This window comes from Miniopterus natalensis, chromosome 8 (genome assembly GCF_054644295.1).
Source record: "Miniopterus natalensis isolate mMinNat1 chromosome 8, mMinNat1.hap1, whole genome shotgun sequence".
Taxonomy (NCBI): Eukaryota; Metazoa; Chordata; class Mammalia; order Chiroptera; family Miniopteridae; genus Miniopterus; species Miniopterus natalensis.
In genome coordinates, this window is record NC_142088.1 from 75,510,060 (window position 1) to 75,519,706 (window position 9,647).

A 9,647-nucleotide genomic window follows, 5' to 3' on the forward strand; every position below is an offset into this window, starting at 1 on the left:
CACCACTCGGGTGGTAGTAGCAGGTGGCAGAGCCATGTGCCAAACATTTGTCATTTTGGCTGCTTAGCATCTGGAGATATTTAGGTCAATGGTCTCACCCAACTTAATTTTTTAATATGAAACGAGGTAAGAATCAAGGTTCTTTTCCTCTGCATATAGATATCCAACTGTGGATAGTCTCCTTATGTGGGAGGAGCATCGAGACGATTCCACTGCCCACTGTGAAAACCAAGCTAAAGGGGAAGATAACTTCTCTTCCCAGTTTCGGTTTGCTCAAAACTGTGACCCTGAAGGCACAAGCCAAGGCACAAGGTCAGTTAGGAATTAATTATATGAAGGGCCCTGAAGTGCAGCAATAAGTGCTCCCCCACCAAGCAGGTGATCACTGCCTGTGGGCCCTGCCCCAGCCAGGGCCTCCTGCCACCCAGTGGTTCCATGACCAACCCACTGCTCCTCACAGAAATTCCTCTTTTGCTTACGTGAATCAGATATGTTTCTATTGGCAACCAAATCTCCAGCTGCTATAAGGCAGAACTCAAATCCAGGTATCACTTCCTGAAAAACCCACCTGCTTTCTAAAATACCATCATGGAGCACTGTTAAAGCTTATATACATATAAGACATAATTATTATTACAATGCATGTAACATACTTGTCTCATGTTATGGGTAAGGAAAATGGTACCCATTTAGGTTAAAAAGACCTACCCACCATCCACACCAGTGACAGGACCAGGATTGGAAGGAGCTTTTCTCTCCACACAGACACATTGCCACCTGGGAAAGGGTGATGGAAATAGTCCCTCTGACACAGGGAGAAGTCAGATTATTAGTTTAATTATCTAAGAAATCAACTCACACATACACTTTAGTCTTTTTTGTCTTTGTGAAGTCCTGGGTGCATTCTCAAAACAGTCCCCTGAGATGTGCCTACTCTTTCCTCTGTTCCCACTGACGAAGGATCCCGGTGACCCCGCTCCCCACAGCACCCTGGGATGTCCTGAGGCCACACGCAAGTGAGCAAAGCATTTCGGAGAGCATTTCAGAGAGCCAGGGGGCATCTGAGGTTTCCTGCAATTGACAGGCTTTTTCAGGGTATTACCTGGGCTGAGTGTGGCTCTGGCGCTGTCTCGGCGCTAAGGTGCTGTGGAATTATCTCATAGTTAATCGTTCAGATTAGCTCCCAGGTGAAACGGACGCTAAAGAAATGCAACGGAAGACCTAAGGTTCTCAGAGTTAGGAGACATCCCGCTAAGTACTGGCTCCGCTTCCCTCCCGTGGAGGAGTCAGGCCGCCGGCGGGTCCTCCCCAGCGCCATCCGCGGGGTACAGTGCAAGGCAAATCTTAGGGAGACTGAAGGGGCTCAGTTTGTAGTGATGTAGAAAGTTCTCCAAGATTTATTAAAAATGAAGAAAGCAAGTGCAATAATTTGAAGATGTTTGCATAAGAAATAAACACATGATTTGGCAAGTTGCACGTAGGCTCCTTCTAGAAAGAGACATAACACTGATACCGTGCTAGCTCCTGAGGAGCAAAGGATTTTTTATTTTCACTTAAACAGCTCTGTAATGTTTACATCAACAACAAAATCTATGAACATCTCTTACCTTTATAATAAAAAATTGAAACTCATTTTAAAAAATACAGTTTCTAGGACCTTACTCCCTGATGTGGGGTGGGGCTTAGAAATGTATATTTTAATAAGCTCTTCAGCTGATTCTAAGGTGCAGCCAGAGTTGAGAACCAATGGGTTAAGGCATTAAGGGTCCTCATTCATGTATTAATCACTCTCTCCAATCAGCTTCTGTGTTTCATGGCGTGGAAGTGAGTTAGTCAAGTGAGGAGCAGAGCCAGAGGGCCCTGGGGTTGGTGCCTGCATCGCTCAGCGACATCTGCCATAACAAATGCCACAGGCTGCGTGGCTTGAACAACGGAATCTATTTTCACAGTTCTGGGGTCTAGAAGTCCCAGACCAAGGTCCGGCAGGGGCAGTTTCTGATGAGAGCTCTCTGCCCAGCTTGCAGACGGCCACTTGGTCCTCACCTCTGCGCGTGTGGAGAAAGTGAGCTTTTTATAAGGACACCAAACCTGTAGGATCAGAGCTCCAATCTTACTACCTCCTTAGAGCTCCCATCTCCAATAGAGTCACATGGGGGGGGGGGTTAGGGCTTCAACACACTCAGTCCATACAAGGCCTAGGAAGGGGAGAGAGAGAAGGGGGGGATAGGCCAGCCCGTGGCGTCGGCCTCAGAGGCCTCGCTTTGTCCTCGGAGCTGGCCCCGTTGGCTTCTGTCTTCTCCCCACCACCAAGCAAGGACCTGTAACTTGGGAGCCCACAGGCAATTAGGATATTTGTTTTATTTGGAAGCTCCCAAATTACATTTAAAAATAATTCTGAATTTCTTACAACAGGCAGGTTAAAGAAAAGCATCTGGGGTGAAATAAACCCACAGACCATTCTCATGAGCCAAAAGAGAAAGCAAATAACCCACTCCAAATTATGCTATTCTTAGCCATGCCAGGAAAGACATGAATGAGGGGCGAGGGGAGGGGAGCACACTTCTCAGAGGTCCTAAGAGAAGGCGGAGGAGGCCAGAGTGTGGGTGGGTTCAGGAGCACTTTGCTCTCACATTACGGAAAGAAAGAAGTTTCATTTCAGTAATTTTGAGTCTTTCTCAAAAAAGTAATTTTTATGTGTAGTTCTAAATTATAGACTTGAGTCAACTCTGGGAACTTCACACAAGACTGGTATCTAAATTCCCCTGCTCCCCACTGACCTGGCTAAAGAGCCTGTGCCTCCCCTCCCCCAACTCATATTGGTTGTCTCTGAGAGTAAGTGTGTTTCTGGGGGCCACCATTCTCAACAGCAGCGTTGCTGTGTGATGTTGAGATATAATAAATATATATTTGGTCTTTGTCCCCAGTTCCTGGCACAAGAGCTTCTAAGGTCCTTGAAATCTGACTGGTGAGGAGGCCTTTGGTATACATCTCACTGAGATGACTCCTGACGGGCTCCCAAATAGTTTCCAGATGGGGGCCTGAAAGACCAACCATGTGATTAGAGGGTTGGAACTTCCAGCCCCACCCCTGGACCTCTGGGGATGAGAGTAAGGCTAGAGATTAAGTTAATCACCACTGGTCAATGACTTAGTCAATAGGGCCTACATAATGAAACCTCCATAAAAAAACCCCTACACCACAAGGTTCAGAGAGCTCGTGGGCTGGTGAACAAACACATGGAGGTGCTGAGAAGGTGGAGCCCCAGAGAGGGCATGGGAGCTCCATGCCCCACACCCTACCTTGTCCTATGCATCTCTTCAGTTGGGTGTTTCTGAGTTGTAACCTTTACAATAAACCTGTAATAGTAAACTGCTTTCCTGAGTTCTGTGAGCCATTCTAGCAAATTATTAAACCAGAGGATAGGGGATCATGGGAACTCCCTATTTAGAGCCAGAAGAAGTATAGGAGGCTGGCGTCTGAAGTGTAGGGGAGTCTTGTGGGACTGAGCCTTAACTTGTGGGGTCTGCAATAACTTAAGGCAGTTAGTGTCAGAATTGAGTTACGTAGTAGGACACCCAGTTGGTGTCCAGAGAGGTGAATAGGTTGACGTTGAGGATGTCAGAAGTGCCAGAATGTGAAAACAGTCTATGGTGTCTCTGCGTGTCCATGTGCTGAACTGAAAGGGACTGACACCCGCAAGAACAACTCCAGAAGGGCTGATGAAGGGTCCCCAAAAGCAACTACAGCAACTCCTGCAAATCAGTTCATCTGAGGGCATGTTCATCTGCTTTCGGGACAAATCTTTCCTGAGAGCACATTGCCTTAATGGTCTATGTTGATTCCTTCAGCAGGGAGGACAGCAGGAGGGAACTAGCACCTCTAGGCATCTATTAGGGACCATAGAGAAGTTATGTCCCTGCTTCTTGGTCAGCTCTATGAGGCTGTTATTATTCTGCATTTTGCACAGATGAGGAAGTTGAGTCCCAAAGAGTCTGGACTCCAGAATGAAGCGTGTCTAGATTCTCGGCCCGCTCCTTCTGACTTTCAGCAAGTTACTTAACTCTCTATGTCACAGGCTCTTCATCTGTAAAATGGGGGGGGGGGGGGGGGGGGGGGAATAAGGTAACTGAGAGAATTGAGATAACACCCTGTAAAGTGTTTAGCAGAGAAATAAGCAATCAATAAACATTAGTTGCCATTACTATCATTGTTATGATTTGAAAGGTAAAGAGCTTGATGAAACTAAGACTGCTATTAAGTGCTGAAGCTGGGATTTGCATCATTACCTTTGTTCAAAGTACACACTCTCCTCATTACTGAGCACTGTCTTTCCAAGCTGAGGATGAAAGACAGACAGATGGACAGAGACACCCTGTTGTCTTGCCCTCAGGGAATATCAAAGTAGCTCAGGGAATGGGTTCAGTTGATGTTCCCTTCCAGCCACAGGGTTTATTTTGTGGCTTATTGGTCAGAAAGTGGGGTGGTCCCCTGGCACCTGCTGTAATGCAGGCCCAGGGTGAAGCCCAGGAAAACTTGGCTGCCTGGGCAGTGGGTGGGGTCATAAACTGGCCTTGGGCTGGCAAGAGCTGGGCAAATCGGGCTGCCACAGGCCTGGTACAGGAGGGGTACAAGGCCTGGGCACTCTGTGTGTGGGCTCAACAGGTGAACAGTCCAGGACAGCCTGCGGATGTGTTCAGCGAGGCAGCCCACAGGAGGGAGTCAGGAGGCTGTGTTCGACCTGGAAGAAAACTGTCATGGAGCTGGCAGCCAGTGGGTGACCTGGAGCCCTGAAGGGTGGGATCCAGGTCTCTCAGGGGCCCCTAGGGAGAGGACTGGCTATCAGTAATTTACCCATGGCTCTGGGAATTCCTAGTCTTCCTGGGAGGGTGTAGGACTAGAGGGTGAGGGCATGCTCAAATAACCCACATGAGAACAGGAGCCAGGCACGCCATTTACATGCCAGGCACTTTACACATGCTATCTTTGTTCTCACCACAGGCTTATTTCATAGCTATTCTCACCACCAGGATACCAATGGGGCTCGCACAAGTCAAATAATTTGCTCAAGGTCAGTGTTAGGTTGTCTAATAAGCTACTTAAAAGCCTGCTTAGCCTTAGCTTGTGTGGCTCAGTAGGTTGAGCGAAGGGTGAAAAAAGGGCTTTCTCCACTTCGCTCTCCTTATAGGGGCCTGGGGGCTAGAGGGGAATCTTTTCTAGAAGCCCTCAGCAAATTCCCCATTGGCTGGGACTGGGTCATACACCCCACCCCACTCCCCCGGACCAGTTACTGGCAAAGGGAAACAGCATAGCATTAATTGTCTTGGAACAATCACAGCTTATACTATGGGCTGGGCACATTGCCACACCATAAAATTGGGTCTTATTAGCAAGAAAAGGGGGACAACAGCTGTTGAGTGGGCAATCAGTGGAGCTAGCACAACCCTTTGGGACACTCTAAAATCATGGGGGAGCTAGTGAAGCATGGACTACTCGTTTACCAAATGGCTACCTTGGGTTAGCATTTATTAACTATGATTTTTAAAAGGAAACTATTAATTGACTCCCATGGGGCCTTGAATCCCATGAGATAGTATTGTTAGTACTATGTTCTAACCTTGAGCCTGTCTGTTTCTCTCACTTTCCTTAACCAACTAAGCTCCTTGTGACCGGTCTTTACTCCGTCTGTACCTCCCACGCCCTCTTCAATTCGCTGTCATCTGCCTTCCACCCCAACCGCTTCCTTGAAACTGTCTGATAAAGGACTTGAATGAATATTCAACTCCCAACCCCTGGCACGCTTTCCCACCCACAGCTCACTCAGCTCTGTGGCACACGGCACCGTCAGCCCCCGACAGGCTTTTAAAAAATATATCTTTATTGATTTCAGAGAGAGGAAAGGAGAGGGAGAGAGAGAGATAGAAACATCAATGATGAGAGAGCCATTGATGGGCTGCCTCCTGCCCCCCAACCCCCCCGCCACTGGGGATCGGGCCCGCAACCCGGGCATGCGCCCCGACAGGGAATCAAACCTTGATCTTCTAGATCCTGGGGCAACGCTCAGCCGCTGAGCCACGCTGGCTGGGCATCCCCAACAGTCTTGGCAAGCTCTCCTCCTTGGGGGTCTGTGACCCGACTCTCGCTTTACCCTGACTGGTCACTACTGGGTCCTATTCCCAAACGCTGGGCCTCCCTCCCCAGGATGCTTCCCATTACTTCTCTTCTCTCTCCAGACATTGTCCTCATGATCTGTGCTACCATCTGAAATCTCAGCTCCAGTGCAGGCTGGAGACCTCAGCTGCACACCTGTATGTTGAATGGGCTTCTGGATGGTTCCACCTAGAATCTCACAGGTCCCTCAAGTTCAATTTCTTCTAAACTGGATTCATCATCTCTTTCAAGCCTGGTCCCTGATCTCGGTGACTGGCACTACTACCCATCCAGCCACTTGGCCAAGCCAGAAACCTGGGTCCCACCTGGTTCATGTAACAAACGATTGTATCATCTTGCTCCTACCTACTTAGTATCTCAAGCATCTCTGTTCTCTTTCATACCCACAAGTTCCGTCCTGGCTGAAATACTGTAACTCTCTGGGCTATTATGAGGGTCTGAAACTGTTCTCACCTTTACGCTTCCCTTGCCCTGCAGCCTATCTCCACCATCATCACAGTGGTCTGTATAAAATATGCAGGTAATCACATCTCTTTCTATGGCTCTTCTTTGCTGCCAACGCAGAGTTCATGGCATACAAATGACAGGCGGCCACCAGCCCATCCTCAGGCCTGTCGTTTCTCTATTTGGCTTATATTCTTTCTATGCTGGCTGCTGACATCTCACTGTTTTATCTTTAATACTCCGGTTGCTTGCATTTATGTATAGCACTTTTTGATGTTTACAGCTCCACTGTGAAAGTTCAATATTAAATGTGATTAGGCTTGCTGAAATCTCTAAATTCAAGTTTCCTTATCTGTCAATGGGGATACTCATACTCGCTCAGAGAGGAGTCAGGAAGTGAGCAATTCAACGGTGCCTATAATAGGCGTGGCTCATGATAAGTGTCTCGTCAATGATAAGAGCTGTTACTACGGAGCAGTCTCACTTTGGGCCAGGACAGCTCTGGGAGCATTATGTTTGCTAGTTCTCTTGATCTTCAGCTTTTAAGGTAAGCATTATTCCCATTTTATGGCTGGAGAAACAAGCACAGAAAGTTCAAGCAGTGTATTAGTTTGCTTGGGCTGCCACAAGAAAGTACCACTGACTGGGTGGCTTAGACAACACAAATTTATTTTCTCACAGTTTTGGGGGCTGGAAGTCCAAGATCACAGTGTTGGCAGTTTGTTTTCTTCTGAGGTCTCTCTCCTTAGCTTGCAGACAGCCACCTTCTTGCTGTGTGTTCACATGGTTCTCTGTGTGTGTGTGTGTGTCTAAGTTTCTTCTTATAAAGACACCAGTCATACTTGATTTGGGTCCACTCTAATGATCACATTTCTTTAAAGACTCCATCTCCAGATAGTCACATTCTGAGGCACTGCAGATTAGGACTTCAACATATGAATTTTGGGGGACATAATTCAGCCCATGACAAGTAGCTTGTCCAGTATCACACAGATAGTGAGTGTCAGAGAGGGGATTGAATCCCTGCAGGGCAGCCCCAGACAGTGTACTCTTAACAACTAGGCAACCCTATCTCTCCTTCATGGCTAGACACCGTTTAAATTAATCCACTTGCTTTAGCTGTATGCACCAGAGTTCCTAAAAAATGTGATACAAATTATTCTGGGGGACACAACAATCTAAGGACTGATGTCTAGAATGTTCGTATAAAGTCAATAGGATGTGCACAATAAAAGGACAACAATAAATCCTCAGTCCTTTGAAAGCTCTTTATCCACTGAATTGATCTGGTATAATTGGTTTGATGTCATTTGTATCAAAATAATTCAGAGTGAAGTTAAATCTATCATTCTGTAAATAAAGGAGTTTGGAAATTGTTTCAAAGACACTAGGATACTTTTTGCTCTTCTAAAAATTGCCATTTCTTGCCCTACCGGTTTGGCTCAGTGGTTATAGCATCGGCCGCCCCCCGGACTGAAGGATCTGGGGTTCAGTTCCAGCCAAGGGCACATAACTTGGTTGCAGAGTTGGGGCAACCAATCGATGTATCTCCCTCACATCTCTCTCTATCTCTCTCTCTCTCCCCTCCCCCCTTCCACTCTCTCTGAAAAGCAATGGAAAAAATATCCTCGAGTAAGCATTAATAAAAAAAATTTTTTTTAAATTGCCATTTCACATTGCTTCCATTTTGTAGGAGCTTTAAAACAGAGGCAGTGGGGCTGCTCATTTGCGTAAACTTGACTTTACCTGGAGCCAAGTGCTCCACACTCACAATGTTCACCCAGGTTCTCTTGGGTTGGAGTTCAGCCAAGCTTTCAACAACCAGAGGCACTCCAGGACAGCTTTAAAGGTGTATCAGGACCTGGAGTGACTGCCTTATGTCAATACAAACAGGCCTCCCAGTACTTGCTCTCAACGCCATGAGCACTTGGACAGTTTACCCCTTACAAAGAGCGGGAGGACAGGGGTACAGGCGCTTAGCTCAACCCCTTCCCCACTAGCCTACGAGGTCCTTTGGGGCAGGGCTCTGTTGTATTCATCTTGCAACCCAGGTCCTGGCGTGGTGCCTGGCACAGAGGAGATACTTGACTAAGCCAATTGCTCAGTCCTGCTGGCAGGGTTAGAGGCCCTAGTTTACCTCCTGCTTCAACCAGGGGTCAGAATAAGGGTTGGGGTGGCAGAGTACTTACAAGGTTCCTGTCTCCAGACAGGAACCTGGGTGGTAGAGATGAAATGAGATGGGGGCTGACAGTATTTGAGAAATAGTCAAGTTGTTGGAAAAACATATAGCATCCCAAAATCACTAAGCTGGAGGACTGTACTAATTTAAATGTATAGATTCTGATATGCCTGTAAAAAAAAGACACGCCTGCCCTGGCCCAGTGTTGCTCAATGGTTAGAGCATTAGCCCATGCACCAAAGGGTCTTGGGTTCGATTCCCAGTCAAGGGCACATACCCAGGTTGCAGGTTTGATCCCCAGCCCTGGTCAGGGTGCACGTGGGAAGCAACCAATCGATGTGTCTCTCTCACATCAATGTTTCTCTCTCCCCTTCCCTTCCACTCTCTCTGAAAAGCAAAAGAAAAAATATCCTTGTGTGAGGATTAACAAAACCCATGTCTTATAGTTATCACACTCTAATGATACATTCTACCTCTTTTCCATGAACCAGGTGAAGATACAATTCCAATTCTCTTCTTTTTTGGTTGCTGTTTCTCCTACTCTTTTCCCATTAAGACTCGATCTGTGATCCTGTGAAATCCTTTCTTCCCCTTCTTATTACCCAAGCATACAAAACACTCATCTGTGGGAAGATTCTGACATACATGATAATTCCAAATGTTGCAAGCCAAAAACAGGAACAAGGCACAGCCATGGAAAAATTCTCAGTTACTACCATGAGTAAATCAGAAATATCTTAAAGCACTAAAAAAAATTTTTTTAAAAATCTTAGGGTAAAGACTCGACTGTAGAAGTAAAACTGGCAGTTGAAGGGAGAGCGCCTGGGGGGGTAACTCCTCCCCACCCCAGTCACTT